This window comes from Moschus berezovskii, chromosome 15 (assembly GCF_049115385.1).
Source record: "Moschus berezovskii isolate FMDL1 chromosome 15, NW_MosBer_1.0, whole genome shotgun sequence".
NCBI classification, from domain to species: domain Eukaryota; kingdom Metazoa; phylum Chordata; class Mammalia; order Artiodactyla; family Moschidae; genus Moschus; species Moschus berezovskii.
The window spans coordinates 26,476,864-26,494,939 of NC_142474.1; the positions used below are offsets into that span (position 1 = coordinate 26,476,864).

An 18,076-nucleotide genomic window follows, 5' to 3' on the forward strand; every position below is an offset into this window, starting at 1 on the left:
CTTTCCTGGAGGTCTGGGGTCTCACTGGGAGACTCTTGAGTTCCCCTGGGATCGGCTGAGAAATGTGGAATGACGCTGATGGTGACGACGACAAGAGGCAGCAGTGGCCCCTGTTAGCTGGGTACCGACTCTGGGCATCTTTATTATGTTATTTTATAAATATTTTTACACGTTAGCTCACCATCGCAATGACCCTAGGGAACAGTGTTAGTCTCAACTTCCCATGATGGGCAGAGCCAAGGGCTCAGCGAACTGGGCTCAGCTGGCCCCGCGCCTGGCCTGCCCCAGGGGATGGAGCCAGGCTTGGAGCCAGGCCGTGGGCTCTGGCCTGTCAGCTTAACTGTGGCTCCTTTTGAATCACAGGCAGGGGAAGGGGTTGAAGAAGGAGTGAGTGAAAATGTGGCTGCAGCACTGGATCCTTGTATGTTCCTGCTGTACCCTACATCTGATTTATCGACTTCAATCAGCCAAATAAGAGAGATGGAAACACAGCTGGTGCACCAGCCCTGCAGTGTCCCCAGGGACAGGGGGCACTTGGATTGCCCCAAGGGCTGTCAGAGCCACTCCTCAGAGTAACTCCATGCAAGGAGAGTCTTGAAAGAGTAGTTCTGTATTTACTCGGGCACATCTAGTCTTTTGGGGACCAGAGCCAGGACGCTGAGGCACCTGAGTTGGGCCAAACGCCCAGCAAGGCTAATTGGGAGTTGAGCTGAAACATACACGCCAGGGTATCCACACTTCACACCTTCTTCTTGAGCTCCCAAGAAGACATTGCTTTCACAACATGGTATTTTTTTTTCCAATTTTAAAAAAATGTTTAGTTTTTATTTTTTTTGGATACCAAAAACATTTTGTATTTTGACATGAATCCTCAGATACCATCTTCCCACTAAATGTCTTTTAGTTTGTCTTGTTTTTCTGCGAAAATTTGGGATTTAATTAATTCAGGAGATGATGAGATATGGTGGAGTCTCACTGTATTCAGAATGTGTACACACAAAAAACACGAACTGGAGCCCTTCTTGGTAAAAACCTCAGAGTGGAGCATAATACTGCCTCCTGGCTGGAGCTTCAACTTCAGGGTTACAAAAAAATGAAACAAACTGTTGAGAAATGAACTCATGAAATGCTTCCAGTCCCAGCTTTGGAGGCTGCTTATAGACTTTCTTTTCTCTCTTCTCCCCTAGAAAAGTCTGGGCTCAGGAAACCACAACGGAAAGCAGATGGTGCCATGGGTTGGCTTGCACGACTTTTCTCAGGGACCTGATAGAGTTAAATGCGTGGGCCAAATTGATTTTTATCAACCATGGATTTTTAATTAACAGTGGTGTCCACTTGCCGCCATCCATTATTTACTGTTTACCCACTAATTAAAAATTATGCTGCTTTTGCACTCGTAAGAGCAGGACATTTGAAATTAGATCGTGTCGTTGAAATTACCTGCAGAATGAAATCCGGAGCGTCCAATTGCTCAGACCAGACTACTGGGGTTTCAGATCTGATGTGCTCCAGCCTGTTGTGTGATTGTGAGTCAGAATGCCAGCAGTGGGCTGCACGGCAGATATCACGTGGAGCCGGCCTGGGGCCTTAGGGGAGAAGATGACTTCGGAGCCTGTCTTGAGCCCTGGTACTTTGTGGTCTCAAGAGGGGATCTCACCCTATAACCACCCAGGAGGCGGCTGGTCAGCACCCTGATGGAGTGCTTCCATGTGCCGGCCATTCCTGTGGGCCATCTGCAAGACCGCCCATGGCCCAGGTCCCATCTGTGCCCCCATTTTGCAGACAAGGAAACTGAGGTGCAGAGGGTGGAGAGTTGGCTACCCCAGGCAGGTGCTTCGTATTCAATTAACAAATAAAATAGGGTCAATACACCTAACATAAACATTACCATTTTAACCACCTTAAAGCATACAAGTAAAATTCAGTGGCATTTAAGATGTTCACCAGGTCATGCAAACATCAGCTCTGTCGAGTTCCAGAATCTTTTCATCACCCCAAAAGGAAGCCCTGCACACATTAGCAGTCACTCTCCACGCCTCTCTCCTCTCAAATCCTTGCAGCCACTAATCTGCTTTCTGTCTCGGTGGATTGGCCTATTCGGGGTATCTCGTAAAATAAAAATTATGCGCCCTTTTCTTATCTGCTGTTCACAACACTTCTATTAGGTGAACGTGATTATCTTCATTTTCCAGATGAAAAATGGAGTCTTGGGAGCCGGTGTACACCAAGGTGCACCGTCCTGTTTTCTTCAAAGATCGTGAAAAGCGCGGGTCTGGATCAATAGGAGGCGGGGGAGAGAAGGCGTGAGGTTCGTAGTCAGAGCAGATGGAGAAATATCAGGTCTTCAGATATCTTCCTGTTCGGGGCAAAAAGCAAAAGAAAAACGCTCGCTTTTTTTTTTCTATCCTAATTGGCTTGTTCCAAGGTTCTGGGAGGTGTGCCAGGTATTTTAGGTGCAGTGGTGAGCATTTCTTATTCCAGTGGTTATGCATCGATTTTAGAGGGTGTTAAAAAGCAGCGGCTGTTACTGTGGCAAAATCAGGCTTTCACGGCCCATGTTGCCAAAGGCAAGACTGAGTTTTAAAAGGGGTTTGGTCTGCACTGGTTTTTTAAAAATTAAGTAACACTTTAAGTAAATGATATTTAATAAGCAACTATTTAATATGTAGATGTGGTCAGTAGCCCGAAGGGATGCACAGAATGGCAGAGGCCAAAGTTATCTCCTCTCTTCCCCCCACGGCCATGCATTCTGGAGCCTTCATGACCAAGGACAGCAAACTAGGGGACTGAAAATGGCAGGACTTTATTCTTTCACAGTCTGGAGACCAGAAGTCTGAAATCAAGGTGTGGGTAGGGCCGGCCTCTCTCTGGAGGCTCCAAGGGAGGGTCCTTCCTGCCTCTTCCAGCTTCTGGGGGCGCCCACGGCATCCTTGGCTCGTAAGTGTATCATTTTACTCTTTCCCTCTATCTTCATATGACTGTCTTTTCTCTGTGTGTGTCTATGTCTTTGTAGCCAAACCTCCCTCTCCTCTCTTTTATAAAGACATCAGTCACTGGGTTCGAGTCCACCCTTATCCAGTACGACTGCATCTACATCAGCAGAGACCTTGTTTCCAAATAAGGTCACATTTACTGGTACCATCTTTTTAGGGACACAATTCAATTCACAACCCATACCAAGCCACCCAGGCCTCCCAGCACCATAAACTTTGTCCATTTGCTTCTCCCTCCCCTCCCCTACCATGAACCTTGCATGTCTGTTACACAATTTGTAAGGGAGCACGTGGTGGCCAGAGTTCCTGTTCTCTCGGGGAGGCTGGCATTAATCAAGGAGGCCCACTACGGATTGTAATTTCAAAGAATCATAAGTGTCTCAAAGGAAATTTACACAATGGCCAAAAACTTCCTAATATACTTGGAGTAGCATTCCATGCTTTTCCTTAGGATCTCCAGGGCTCTTCAAAATTGGCTGTCTTCCAAGGCCATCCATAACCTCCCACCATACTTCTCCACTGTGTGTTCCTGAGGATGAGCGGCAAAGACTCTCCTTCCTCGGGGCCATTGCAGAGCTATTTCTTGGCCAGAGCACCCTCCCTCTGTTTTGAGCTGGGTGCTTTCTGCTTGCTGCAGCCTCAGCATAATTGGGAGTCCTGGCAGGCTGACATCAAACCTTCCTTTTGTTCTTTTCTACCTCTCTTCTCACCCATACAGCACTCATCACCACTCTCAATTACTTACCTGCTTCAGTTCAGTTCAGCTCACTCGCTCAGTTGTGTCCGACTCTTTGCAACCCCATGAATCACAGCACGCCAGGCCTCCCTGTCCATTACCAACTCCCGGAGTTCACTCAGACTCATGTCCATAGAGTCGGTGATGCCATCCAGCCACCTCATTCTCTGTCGTCCCCTTCTCCTCCCACCCCGCATCCTTCCCAGCATGACTCTTTTCCAGTGAGTCAACTCGTCGCATGAGGTGGCCAAAGTATTGGAGTTTCAGCTTTAGCATCAGTCCTTCCAATGAACACCCAGGATTGATCTCCTTTAGAATGGACTGGTTGGATCTCCTTGCAGTCCAGGGGACTCTCAAGAGTCTTCTCCAGCACCACAGTTCAAAAGCATCAATTTTTTGGCGATCAGCTTTCTTCACAGTCCAACTCTCATATCCATACATGACCACTGGAAAAACCATAGCCTTGACTAGATGGACCTTGGTTGGCAAAGTAATGTCTCTGCTTTTTAATATACTATCTAGGTTGGTCATAACTTTCCTTCCAAGGAGTAAGTGTCTTTTAATTTCATGGCTGCAATTACCTGCTTACTGGTGTTAATTTACTTTTATTTTTTGACTTTTCAAGTTGAGATCATTTCATATCTTACAAAAATGTTGCTGCAGCAGTAGAAAGAGCTCTATTATCTCTGATTTCCCCAAAGGTTACCATCTTGCATAGACATAGTACAATAGTCAAAACCAAGAAATTAACATTGATCCCATGTTATGACCTACTCTACAAATTCTATGTGGATATTACCAGTTGTCCCAGTAATGTTTCCTTTCTGGTCCAGAATCCAATGCAGGATCAGACATCACATTTAGTTGTCATGTCTTTTTGTTGTTCTTCAGTCACTAAGTCATGTCCAATTCTTTGCGACCCCACAGACTGCAGCACACCAGGCTTCCCTGTCCTTCACTATCTCCTGTAATTTACTCAGATTCATGTACATTGAGTCAGTGATGCTCTCTAACCATCTGATCCTCTATCACCCCCTTCTCTTTTTGCCTTCAATCTTGCCCAGGATAAGGGTCTTTTCTAACGAGTCATCTTTTCGCAGTGACCAAAGTATTGGAGCTTCGGCTTCAGCATCAGTCCCTCCTATGAATATGCAGAGTTGATTTCCTTTAAGATTGACTGGTTTGATCTCCTTGCTGTCCAGGGGACTCTCAAGAGTCTTCTCCAGCACTACAGTTTGAAAGCATCAATTCTTCAGCCCTTACCTTTCTTAATGGTTCAATTCTCACTTCTGTATATGACTCAGGGAAAAACCATAGCTTTGACTACATGGACCTTTGTCAGCAAGGTGATGTCTCTGCTTTCTAATATGCTGTCTAGGTTTGTCATAGCTTTTCTTCTAAGGAGCAAGTGTCTTTTAATTTCATGGCTGCAGTCACAGTACACGGTGATGTCTTCAATCAGAAGCCCTTCAATCAGAAATGCTTCTTGAGTCTTTATTTCTCATAAACTTGACACTTTTGAAGAGTACTGCCCAGTTATTTTGAAGTGTGTTCTTCAATTTAGGATTTTTGGCTGTTTCTTTGTGATTACATTCAGTTTACACAGTTTTGGCCCAAACCCCAAAGAAGTGATTTTATGCCCTTCTCAGTGCATTGCTTTAGGAAGCCCTGGTGATACTAACTTTGACCACTCACTTCAGGAGGCATCTGCTAAATGACTGTTTTCCTCTTTGTAATTAATGATCATCTTATGGGGATATACTTAGAGATCATGCAAATATCTTGTTTGTCATTATACTCCCCCTACTAATTTTAGCATCTATTGATGACCATTGATGATTCTTATTTACAAGTTATAACTGTGGTGTTTTCCAAATGGTCATTTGCTAGTCCCACCCTTCTTTTTGAATGTATTGATTGGGATGGTGCTATAAAGAAGCGTGCTCTCTTCTCCCTGCTTCTCTCTTTATTCGATTATTATTTGTATTAGTGTGAACTCAGTGGTATTCGTTTTAGGTTACAATCCATTGCTATCATTACTTAGTCTGTGGCTCAAACTGTCCCTGTGGCCATCGGGAGCACTATCGACTTACTTCCTGGGTCCTTTCTACATGCATTTGTTATTTATTTGTGTGTGTGTGTGTGTGTGTGTGTGTTTAGCATATCCTCACTTTCTGGCACTAGATCTTCCAGGCTCATTATGTACATATTTCCTGCCCCAGCCCTGTAGTCAGCCATTTCTCCAATGTGTCCTGGTTCCTTTTATTGGAGAATGGTATTTAGAAACCAAGATCTGGGTGCTGGGTGCTCACTGCTACTGAGGTGTCACTCTGGGCGCCCCAAGTCTCTTCTCTTTTTCCCTCCCTCCCTCCCTCCCTCTTTTCTCTCTCTCTCCTCCTGCTCTCCCTCCCTCCATCTCCTCTTTCCTTCTTTTCTTTCTCCCTCCTTTCCATGAGGACAGGCCCTTATCTCTCTTGTTCCCTGCTGGTTCCCCAGCCCCTTAGGACAGTGTCCAATGGATGCTAAAGATCTGTTGTGTCAAGACATGGACAGCACTTAGGACAATGCCTTCACATAATAAGCACTCAATAAATGCTTGTTGTGATTGCTGCTTTTAGTTGAATGGATGAATTTTAGATGAATGGATGACTCATGCTCCATGAGATCAATGTCCATAAATTCCTTGTTGACACTTTGCCCATCCCTTGGGGCTTCCCCTCCTAAAAATTGGCTGGTGATTTCCATCATGTGTGTGGCTAATAGGGTCAGGCTTGAAATGGAAGTGAAGAAAAAGAAGGCTTGCAGCTGTTGGGATCACTAAGAATCTGGCTGAGGGTAGAAGGATAGTAAGTAAGGGAGTTCCCAGCAGGAAGGGGACCCTGGTTTATCCAAGCAGGGAGAAAGGAAAAAGAAGTAGTCAAAGGGAGATTTAAGTCTGAGCCTCAAGTCCTGCTGAGAGTTTTGAGGATGGGTCAGATCTGGCATAAACACCTGATGCTAGCGCCTTGGCTTTAAAGCCTTTTTGATCCTTGTGGCCTGCCCCGCAAAACCAGGACACTGATATGGTTCTTCATCCCAGGGCAGGCTCCAACCTGGCTCCACAGCACTGCTCAATAGACACATACTGTGAGTCACACATTATAAAAAGCCAAACAGTAGCAGGTGCAATTAATTTTAACAATATTTTATCCAGCCCCAATAGTGTCTGTAATAAATTCAACATGTATAAATATGAAAACTAGTAATGAGATATTTTATATGCTCTTTCAAACACAAGTCTTCGAAGTCAGGTATACATTTACACTCCAGCACAACTCAGTTTAGATGGGTCACATTACAGGGGTTCAGGGGCCATATGTGGCTGGTAGCTGCTGTACTGGATAGTACAGGGATGTCTGCATCAAATTTCACTGTATCAGAGGTTTTCAAGCTGGTTTCCAAAAACCAGAGATGTTTTTTCCAGGAGAGAAGGGGAGACCCAGTAAGTGGGACCCTGGCCTCTCACCTTCTGTTTCAGCCCACGCCACCTCCCACCCTCTGCTCTGTTTTATGTCCTGGGAGGCTAATTAAGATCTGCCTTGAAAAAAGTGTTCTCTTGCTTAAAAAAAACACAAAAAACAAATCTGAAACCCTCTGGTTTATTTCAAAATCCTGAGCTTGAGGTAATTCACCTAGAATGTCTGTACTTGGAAGCTTATGCACTTTTTCAATAAAAATCCCCACCCCAAAATAACCTCTCTTGATTAGAGGCGGCCGCCCTTTACACATTGAGAAGTGCTGGCGTGCAATGGCCAACAAGCTTCAGAATCCGGCTGTTGAGATGGCAGCCGTCACTGCGTTGCTACAGCAAAAGACCTGCTTTGCAAGGCAGCCATGGCACAAAAGCCACGCAAGGTTTCCGTTTAAACTCCCCTGAGAAGGTCACAGATTGACATGCGGTGTCAGTACCAGCAAGTCACAGAAATATGAACACATACTTTGAATTCTAAGAAGCCTAAACTTCCCCCTCTGGCGTGGATGGCCAGCCCTCATATGGCCCTCATTTGGCCGTAATTGAACCTCTTTATCCATCTAATCTTAGGGTCTTTGCCTTCAAGGCCAGAGGGAAGGGGCGTTGCGGGGGAGAGGTTGGACAGGATAGACTTTGTATTCTTGGGAAACTCAGAAATGGCATGCTCTAGAAAAAGGACACTCTGCTTCCCCAGCCCTGCAGCTTCCCGTGACTGAGAAATGTGCCCGCCTTTGCGAGGTGAGTTTGGAGAGTTTAAAGTTGTCCTGAGGGAGCAACTTTCTGCTCCCTCAGGATGTGGTCCCTCCTGAGAAAGCAGAAATTCTGGAGGGACCGCGGGCCTAGGAAAACAGATTCTGAGCTTCTGAGATGCAGGAGGGCCTCAGACTCAGATGTCAGTGTGTTGAGAGGCTGTGGAAGGAACGTAGCTTGGTTTGTCACTGTCTTCCCTGATTCCCATGAAAAGTTCCAGCTTGGGCTAGACCAAGGGATCAGTGGAAAAGGTGGACGTTATAGGTGCTGCTTGGAGAAGGCAACTGTTTTATTATGTTTGTGTTTCCAAAATTGAAAACATGTTGTCAAGGGGACTGGCTGACCACGTAGATCTCTCCCCAAGGCCTGTGTTGAGCATTTGCATTTCCTGCTAAGCGGAGAGAAAATGCAGGGCTCATGGGATGGGAAGGGAAGGGGGGATTTGGGAGACAGAGTCTGGCCCACCAGGCTTGGCTCATCAGCCGGGTTTTTTTTTTTTTTTTTTTCAATTTGTTTGTTTGCTTAGGAATGTTCCAGTACGAAAACCGTTCCCATCAAAACTCCCTGAGCCCCACGATAATGCTAATCACTCCTCTCTCTGGCCGGGTCTTCTACCCGGATGAAAACTGGGAAATCCCAGCCAAGGTCCAGCTGCTTCCAAACAGCCGAGGCGTCCGGGTGATTCATGGGAGCTTTTTCCCTTTCACCCAGATGTTCTGCTGTCTTGGACACATGTCCTCCTGAGCTCGACTTGAGTGCCTGTGTTCCCAGATTTGCACATTGGCCCCACAGATATTCATAATTTATACCAAATTTCCTGCTTCAGCCTCACCAGCACCCACCTTCTCTCAGGGAAGAGTAGCTGACGACCCCAGGAGGAGAACTCCTGACATTTGACCCAGAGCCTCTGGGGTGGGGTTGTCCCAGCCACCGCTGGGTGATTGCAGTGGGGAGCGAAGGGTCTTCCCAGGTGCCGATAATGGTAAAGAGCCCACCTGCCAATGCAGGAGACATGAGAGATGTGAGTCCCATCCCTGGGTTGGGAAGATCCCCTGGAGGAGGAAATGGAAATTCAATGATCTTGCCTGGAGAATCCTAGGGACAGAGGAGCCTGGCAGGCTACAGTCTATGGGGTCACAAAGAGTCGGACATAACTGGGCATGCATGCAGCAGACACCAGATTTGGTTGATACTCTCCACAGATACCAACGTTCAGCCCTGTGCTTTGAGGGGAGTAACAAGCGGCGTCGGGGTAGGGTGCTGTAGTGTGAGATCTCTCCATGCCTCTGAACCTTCCAGGGTCTCACCGAGCATTCTAGTACTGCCCTGAGGGCTGTAGTTACAAGTCAGTGTTTGCGAAACAGAACGTGTGTGTAGAAATCTCCTGTCGCATGGAATCCTTGTTCGCTCTCCTGGCAGAAGACTGAAGGTTCCATTGTTCTATAAGACAGGAGTTTGGCAAGGCAATCACAAGGCTTTGACACGTTCAGTAAGAAAGAAGGCGTTGTGTCCTCACCGTGAAGACTCCCGCAAAGAGGCTCAGGAGAAGGGACCTTGGGGAGGCACCTTGGGAAGCTTGGCTGTCCACCAGGTGTTCCCTGGAGGGGCCAAGAGCCCTCTGGTCTCACGGAAATATTTAGGTTTCGAGGAGAGAGGAATGGAGACTGTTGGTCGCCTCTTGAGGGCCTTTGGGTCTGAGAGCGGTCCGGAGGCCTGGGGGGTCCCTGGTCGCGGCCCGGGGCGTTGGGGGAAGTACACCACGTACGGGGCTGTTCTTGGAAGTGTCCACAAGGGGGCCCTCTTGAGCTTTGGTTGGGGCGATTGGGCGGCCTCGGTTGAAACCCAGCACCATCTCCTCCAGCCTCGGCGTTTAGCCGAGGGCCAGGGGCTCTCTCCGCCCACCTTGGCGCTGGTGGAGAAGGAGCCCTTGGAAGGCCGGCTCCGGGGCCCATGATTTCTTCCACGTGGGGGAATCTTGGGCTCTACTCCTACCAAGAACGCATTTGGAGACCCAAGGGCGAGGGTCACGGGGTCACCAAGCTTGGCCTCTTTTGGAAGAAGTTTGCAAGGCAGAACAAACGCTCCAATTTGGAACCGTGAGAAAGCGGTCCAGGAAGCTTCATAAACAATCAAACAAACCATCCCAGCTCCTCTCGGCCTTTCCCCAAAGACGCACGTGGGAGGGCCTTTGGGTCAGCCACTGCTGGGAAGCATGGAGATTTTAAATGCAAGAAAATTATTGCAATTTAACAAGTCAGTTTTTCTTACATTGTGTTGAGATGGAGTTCCTGGTCTCTTCCATACATTCAAAATCAGGAATTTCCCAGGAGTGTAGTTTTGTGGGAAAACCTCCATCATGTTTTGAAAAACCCATTTTGTTAGGTATTACCAGATTTTATTTTTTTTAAAGAAATGGTAATATTTAATTACTGCATTATTTTACTGTCTAGAAAATTAATGTGCTTTCGGAGTTTCAGGAGAAAGGTGAGCTGTAAGTCCGAACCCTATTTTTAAATTACCATACAAATAGAATCCCAAAGATGTAAATATTGGCTTAAGTGTTGCAGGCTAGGCACAGGAAATGCGCTGGCTTCCTAAATGTTAAGTAAACAGGCTTGTGATTCTCACCTTCCCTTGCCACCCTGGATCAAGGGTTCACGTCCCAGGGAGGCATCCTGGGGAGGGAGCTCGCAGCTCACCCAGGGGACACAGCGGGGCTAACAGTGGATTAAATTTTGGGCGTCTAGTTACCGTACTGACAAGACACAGGTTTCCTGTAGCTCTAGAGTCTGCAGAACCCACGTTTACTTGTCTGTGGGGTCCTCACACCAAGCCTTTAGGTAGGTCATGGGGTTGCCCACATTTCACACACGAGGAAACAGAGGTTCCAAAAAGGAGTGTCTGAGAGTGTCTAGCACGAGTCGGTGGGTGGAAAGGCCCCAAGTCCAAACCAACTGTGTTCCCTGCAAACCCCACGGTCCTTCCAAGTTCACACACAGGCCTAGGTCTCTGCGCCACAATGCACCTACCAAGTGCCCGGCCATGGGATGGCAAAGGTGCTTCGACAAGGGGTCACGCAGCCTGATGTTCTGCACCAGGGAGACAGAGGTGGGTGTTCTGGTCCGCTCTGCCAAGAGGAGCCTCGCCGCCTCCGTGCTCCTTGAGAGTCTTGGAGCAGGAGCAGCTTGATGGGTGGAGAGGGCGGTAATGGGCCCTGGGCAGAGGCTGGAGGTGGTGGGGAGGTGTGAAAAGCAAGCCGGCTGAGCAGGAAGTCATTAGTCCCCAAGCAGAGAGCACACGGAGCCGGCGGGCAGGAGGTGGAGAGGCAGGGAGCAGCAGGAGCTGCATGGAGGCTTGCCCGCCCTCACCCTGGGGGAGTGAGGAAGCCCCGCAGGGGTGGGAGGAGAGCCAGTGGGCATTTTGAAAGGCAGTGCTTTCCCAAGGGCACTGTGCCCACCTGGGTGGCACAGGGGTAGGTGATGGACAGTTTACCTTTGAAGTTTACCTGTCTTATTTCAACTCAGCTTGAAAACTGACACATCCAGCCTGGAATTTTGTTAGCACAAGGCTAAAGCATACAAGGATAGATTAATTTTAAAAATAAGTGAAGATGAGTTAGTTGATTTGGAAAGGTTGACCCTATTATAGGACAGGAGAATCAGATGTGGTCAACTGCTGTTGGTGGCTCACAGTGACAGTGGCTGGGGACCAAAGCACTAAGGCTCTGCTGGCTTGTGGTCAGGATGGTCCAGTGTATGCAGTGGTGGTGGGGTGGCTCACAGTGACCCATGGGAGACCACCTCAAGTCCCAGCACAAAGGTGAGGCTGGGGAAGAGGGGTTCTCAGGAGGAGGTGCCAGGGCAGCTGAGATGTGGGGTGAAGACAGGGAGGAGGGAGTGTGGCTGTGTGGGTTCTCAGCCGGGGGTCATTCCTGAGAAGGGGGCCTGGGGAGAGTTCCATTTGGGGCGCGTGTCATTTGAGGAGCCAACAGGGCATCCAGGAAGAGCCAGTCATGAGGAGCTGGCTCAGCCACACACCTGTCCACAGCCCATGCATGGGGTGAGGACAGAGGTCAGTTAGCCAGAGGCAGAGTCCCGGGGCAAGCCACCCTGCTGGGAGGGCCAGGCAGGGGCCAAGGAGCCCCCCCCGCCACCCCATCCCTGCCGGCGATGCCGAAGTGCTGGGAGCAGGTGTGTATGAGTAGGGTGGCAGATTCAACACGAGACACCCACTTACATTTGGTATCCAAATACAAAAAAAGCTTTAGCATCAATGTCTCAGTGATGGCACTGCTGAGTGTAGGGGTTTGGGGAAGAGAGACAAGACCAAAGGGACAGGTAGATTGCGTTTTATGGCTTAATTATTATTTTTATATAAGTTCTTCCGTGCCATACACAGGGCAAAAAATAAGTAAATAAATACATCTGAAGATACAGAAAAGCATGGAGGTGATGTGAAAGCTCACCCACATCACCTCACACAGAGCACACTGCCATTAACCTGCTGGTACACAGGTGACTCCCTGAATTCTAGAGTCTGGGTTGTCAAGAGAGCTGAGCACAGGGACCCTGGTCCCGTTTGATCCTCTACCACAATATCTGGCCATGCCAGGCACACGTTTTTCTTGAATGAATGAATAAATCTTTCTAGACTTTTCTTTTCACACACATGTATGCATATTCAAAATAAACTTATGAAAGTGAAGTGAAAATGAAAGTCACTCAATCGTGTCTGACTCTTTGGGACCCCATGGACTATACAGTCCATGGAATTCTCCAGGCCAGAATACTGGAGTGGGTATCCTTTTCCTTCTCCAGGGAATTTTCCCAATCCAGGGATCAAACCCAGGTCTCCTTCATTACAGGCAAATTCTTTACCAGCTAAGCCACAAGGGAAGCCCAAGAAAACTGGAGTTGGTAGCCTATCCCTTCTCCAGAGGATCATCCTGACTCAGGAATTGAACCAGGGTCACCTGCATTGCAGGTGGATTCTCTACCAACTGAGCTAGAAGGGAAACATATATATATATATAAAACAAAATAGGACCATACTATATGGGGCTTCCCTGGTGGCTCAGAGGTTAAAGCGTCTGCCTCCAATGCGGGAGACCTGGGTTCGATCCCTGGGTCGGGAAGATCCCCTGGAGAAGGAAACGGTAACCCACTCCAGTATTCTTGTCTGGAGAATCCCATGGACGGAGAAGCCTGGTAGGCTACAGTCCACGGGGTCTCAAAAAGTCGGACACGACTGAGCGACGGAACAGAAACGGATGTATATTATATGAAACCTATGTTTTAAAATTAATAATAAATTTTGGAAATCTTTGAGGAAGGCTGGCCTTTTAGGACTGGAGGGATGAAGGAAGAACCTGAGGAAATGATGAAATGGCACAAACAGAAGAGGTAATGACCAGGGAAAGTGATACCCTAATCAAGAAGAGTCCAATAAAAACAGGCTAAACTCTTCAAACAAAACAATATGTGGCTTGCAGTGGAATTTTCAAAATGTATAAAAAAGGTGTAAAATGAAAAGTGAAAGTTGTTTTCTACCCTGAAGCCCTTGTTGCTCCCTCCAAAGTGAATCATTTTAACAGTTTCTTGTGCATCCTCCCAGAAAATGCATTCATGCCAATCTCTGCATATAAATGTAAATGTTTGTTTTTATTTGGCTGTTAAACTTTTTTTATGAATGCAGTCTTCCTATACATGTCGTTCTGGATTTTGCTTTCTACACTTAAATTATTGGGACTATCTTTCCATCTTGGCCTTCTCTCTTTGTGGAAAAGACAAAACGGTATTCCATTATATAGATGAATCTTGATTTAGTTAACCAATCCTCTGCAGATAGTTATTTAGATTGTGGTCAGTTTTTTTTTTAACATACAACAACATGTTGGCTATCCTTTTAATATATCTTGGTATAAATTTTATGGGTGTCTTTTAGAGAAATTCCTAACAAAGAAATTTGTATGTGCATTTAACATGTTGATGGAATTTGACCAAATTGCCCTTTAAAAATGCCATTTCAATATGCCTTCCATCAATGGTATATAAAAGTATCCATGTCCTTACACATTTGACTACACTGGATATTATCAGACTTTTCACTTTTTGCAGATCTAACATTATGAACAATGGAAGAGAAATTAGAAGCTAATGAAAATTTGTGGCCAAACACATATTTTTGTGTGTGATTATAAAATACTGCTAAATAAAGGGGCACAGGTTAATAAGCAGTTACTCCACTAACTTGGATTCATATCCTTATGCTTATTTTTATTGCCACCACTCTGGGTAAAGCCATCATTTCTCACCTGAATTTTAGGGAAGCGTCTGAGTTCTCTGGTCCCCTGAATGAGCTGCAGAGGGACCTGTGGAGACTCTACTGAGGGCAGAAGCCAATGTCAGCATTGAGGGGCAGGGAACCAGGACTTACAGGGTTGCTGGTGCCCCTTGACACTTAGGAGAAGTAAGTATGAATATTCTCCTGAAGAAAGCATGATCATTTTAGGTTCCAAAATTTTCCATGATGTCCAGTTAAAGATCACCAAATACATAGTAAACAACCCACTATGGAGTAAGAGTTAGCAGAAAGAAAAGGCTAATATACCAAGAGCTTCAGATATTGGAGTTACTATCACATAATAAAGAAAAGTATGTATGAAATATTTAATGAAGTAAAATATGGAATTTAAAAAATGAACAACAGACATGAACCTATAGAAACGACTGAATGGATTCAAAAAAGAATCAAATGGAACTTTAAGAAATAAAATAATGTACTTGTTGGTATAAAAACTTAGTACTTAGGTCATGGGGTAGATTAGATGCTGTTGGAAAAGGAATTAGTGGACTGGAAAATAGATGTAAAGAAATTACCCAAAATTCAGGAAAGAAAGAGAGGGGGCTGAAAACTTAAAGAGGTTTTAATAGACATAGCAGCTATAATGAGAAAGCCTAAATGATATCTCCTGGAGGGAGAGAAAAGGAAGTTATGGAACAAGCAATAGGTGAAGGAAAAAATGTCTCAGTATTTTCTAGAAGTGATAAAAGAGACCAGACCATTGGTACCCAGAAGGACAGTGAATACTAATCAGGATTAATAAAAATAAATCAACACTTGAATCTGCAGAACACTGAAGAGAAGAAGAAAAGAGCCATCAATCTAAGATTTTTTTTTTTTTTTGGACACTGCCAATCAACCTTTCAAGATTAAGGATGAAACAAAGACACTTTCAGATAAACAATACTAAGAATGTTTATGACTGTAAGAAATGATCTTCTATGTAAAGGAAGGTCTGATTTTTAAGAAGATATAATGAACAAAGAACTTGAAAATGTTGTAAATCTAAAAAAAAAAAACCTGAACAAACTGATGATCTGTAATTTTGTGGGGTTGAAAAAAGGACATCAACAGAATTTCTGGAAAACAGTAGCATGTAATTTGGAGGAGAAATGATCAGGTATTATAATGTTCTAAATTCCTTGTACTATCAGGAAAAAGATTAAGATATTAAATGCTATAATTTCAGAAGTAGCCACTAAAATAATAAATAGTATTACATAACTTCTAAATTGGAAGAAAGAAACAATGGTATAAACAGAACCCAACTTTATTAAAAAAAAAAACAAACTTAAAACCCTTGTTTTAAAAAAATACAAGAAAATAGGAAAAAAAACATAAAAAGCACAATTTTTTGAAAACTAAATATGATAAAACAAATCTCATTTACTAACCTGTTAACAGACACTATTAAATTGGATGTTTAAAACTCCTGCTTTATGTTATTTGTATATTTGATGTGTAAAGACACAGAAAGTTTGAAAGTAAAAGGATTGAAAGTCCTTACCAAAAACAAAATAAAAGGAAACTGATTTCAGATAAAATAGGATTACTAGAAAAAGCATTATTAAGGATAGCGATCACCCCATAAAAGATCCAATCTTCCAGGAAGATATGACTATAAAACAGTATCAAAATACACAAAGCAAAAATTGCTACAGATATAGGGAGATAGTGAAAAATCCATCATCTTAATGAAAGATTTTAGCAGAACTCTTTCAATTATGTATAGGTCTAGCAGGCAAGAGTAGTGAACTCGCTCAGTCATGTCCAGCTCTTTGCGACCCCGTGGAGTGTAGCCTATCAGGCTCCTCCATGCTTGGGATTCTCCAGGCAAGAATACTGGAGTGGGTTGCCATTGTCTTCTCCAGAATGTAATGATACATAGGACTTTAAAAAACATAACAAACATAATTCATTTTATACAGGTGTGTGTACAGTGCACTTATACATGTGCCTGTGCACATCTGCATGTGTTGTTTACATGTATACACACAATTATTTCTGTGCCAAACAATTAGAGAATGCACTTTTTTTTTTGAACACACTTGGAACATTTACAGAAGCTGACCCATATGAGGCCACAGAATGTCTCAACAAATTCAAAGGACTGGAATCATACAGGTGACACTTCTATAACCAAAATAAAATACGAATCAGAAATAGAAACGATTTTTAAAAATCTGTGTTTGTAAATTTAAAATACTTCTGAAACACTCAGGCATCAATTAAGAAATACAAATAAAGAAATAGAGCTTAGAACTGAGCAAAAAGAGAAAATAGTCCTTATAAAAACACATTTCATATGTGGAGAAAGCAAGTCTTCAAAGTAACCTTATAGGATTATACTTAAAAGAAGAAAGTCTGCAAGTTAAAGATACTTATCCAACTGAAAAAGGTAGAACACGAAAAGTAGGGTAAGCCCAAAGAAAGATAAAGGAAAGAGATAATAATAATAAAAAAGAAAGCAGACATTGATAAAGTAGAAAACAAAGCTTTGAAAGACAATCAACAAGGCTCACGTTCATTCTCTAAAATCCTTAATAAATGGGAATCATCTCTGGTAAGACTGATCAGAAAAAGAAAGAAGGAACAGCATAGTGGCTGGGTGGGAAGAGAGGAGAGGGAAATTAATAATCCTGGGAGCAGAAAGGATCCTGCAGCAATACTGAAAAGAAGCTTCTGATCCAACAACAATATAAATCATCTATACTTCATGAAAAAAAGTCCATGATCTAGTATTTATACACACTGGTATATATACATGGATAGTTCTGCAATGGAGAAATTAAACAGTAATTTACCACCAGCCCCCAAATAAACAAAAAAAAACAAACAAAAGACCCAGGCTAGGGTGTTTGTACAAAAGAGTTCCACTAAAGTCTAAAGAAGCAGATCATTCTGATGTTACATAATCCCCTGCAAAGAGCAGGAGGAAAGGGCAGCCCCGAGCTCCTCTGTGGTCCTTTGTCCACAAAGGGCAGATCCAGGTTTTGTGGAGCCTGAAGTTTATTCAATTTGCAAGACCCTCCAAAGAAAAGGGCTGCAAATCTATACAAAAATTCAAAATTGGCATGAAAGTACATATTGATTGAAAATGAGAAAAAAAATCATATGAGATTACAGATTTTACACAGTTGACAAATGTTACACACATTACAAAACCCAAACCATACTATATTTATTAATCAACGACTTGAATCTTCTACAGCAGTTTCTTCCTGCATCTTCTGGGTTGTACAGGCTTCGATTCCCTCTTTATATGACAAAGACTTTGTATTTTCATTCTTTATGGGAAGAGTGGAAAGGCCATTCGGTCTTTATTTTGCTTTTGTTGGTTGAATGTATTGTTGGCTATTGATAGGTTAGAAATGTTTCTTTTTAGCTTCACAGCTCCTTATAATAGCAAACATTTTCCAGGTTGTCATCAAACTTTGGAAAACCCTAACCTCTGTTAAGCTGCTCTCACCTACAGGTTAGGAGATGTGAAGCAACATTTCCTAGACTAGTCCCAGCTCTGGGCGGCTCATGCCTTGTCTCTCCTCCACTCTTGAACTTCTGATGCCAGAGGACAAATTCACACGTGCCTTCATGTCCTCACAGTGGGAAGGGAGTCCAGTGAGAGGCACGTCTTCTTGGAAGCCAGCCCCGCCACATGCTCAGCCAGCTATAAGTACACAGGGGAGTGGCTTTGAGACACATGGACACATCTCACTAAGTAAAAAGAATCTCCAGCTCAAACTC

At 44.5% G+C, this 18,076-nt stretch overlaps 1 protein-coding gene across 1 annotated transcript in view; it reads right to left on the minus strand.

The window, feature by feature from the left end:
* Positions 1 to 18,076, minus strand: part of APCDD1L (APC down-regulated 1 like) — a 50,829-nt gene that overhangs the window by 8,258 nt on the left and 24,495 nt on the right. The window lies entirely within an intron of this gene.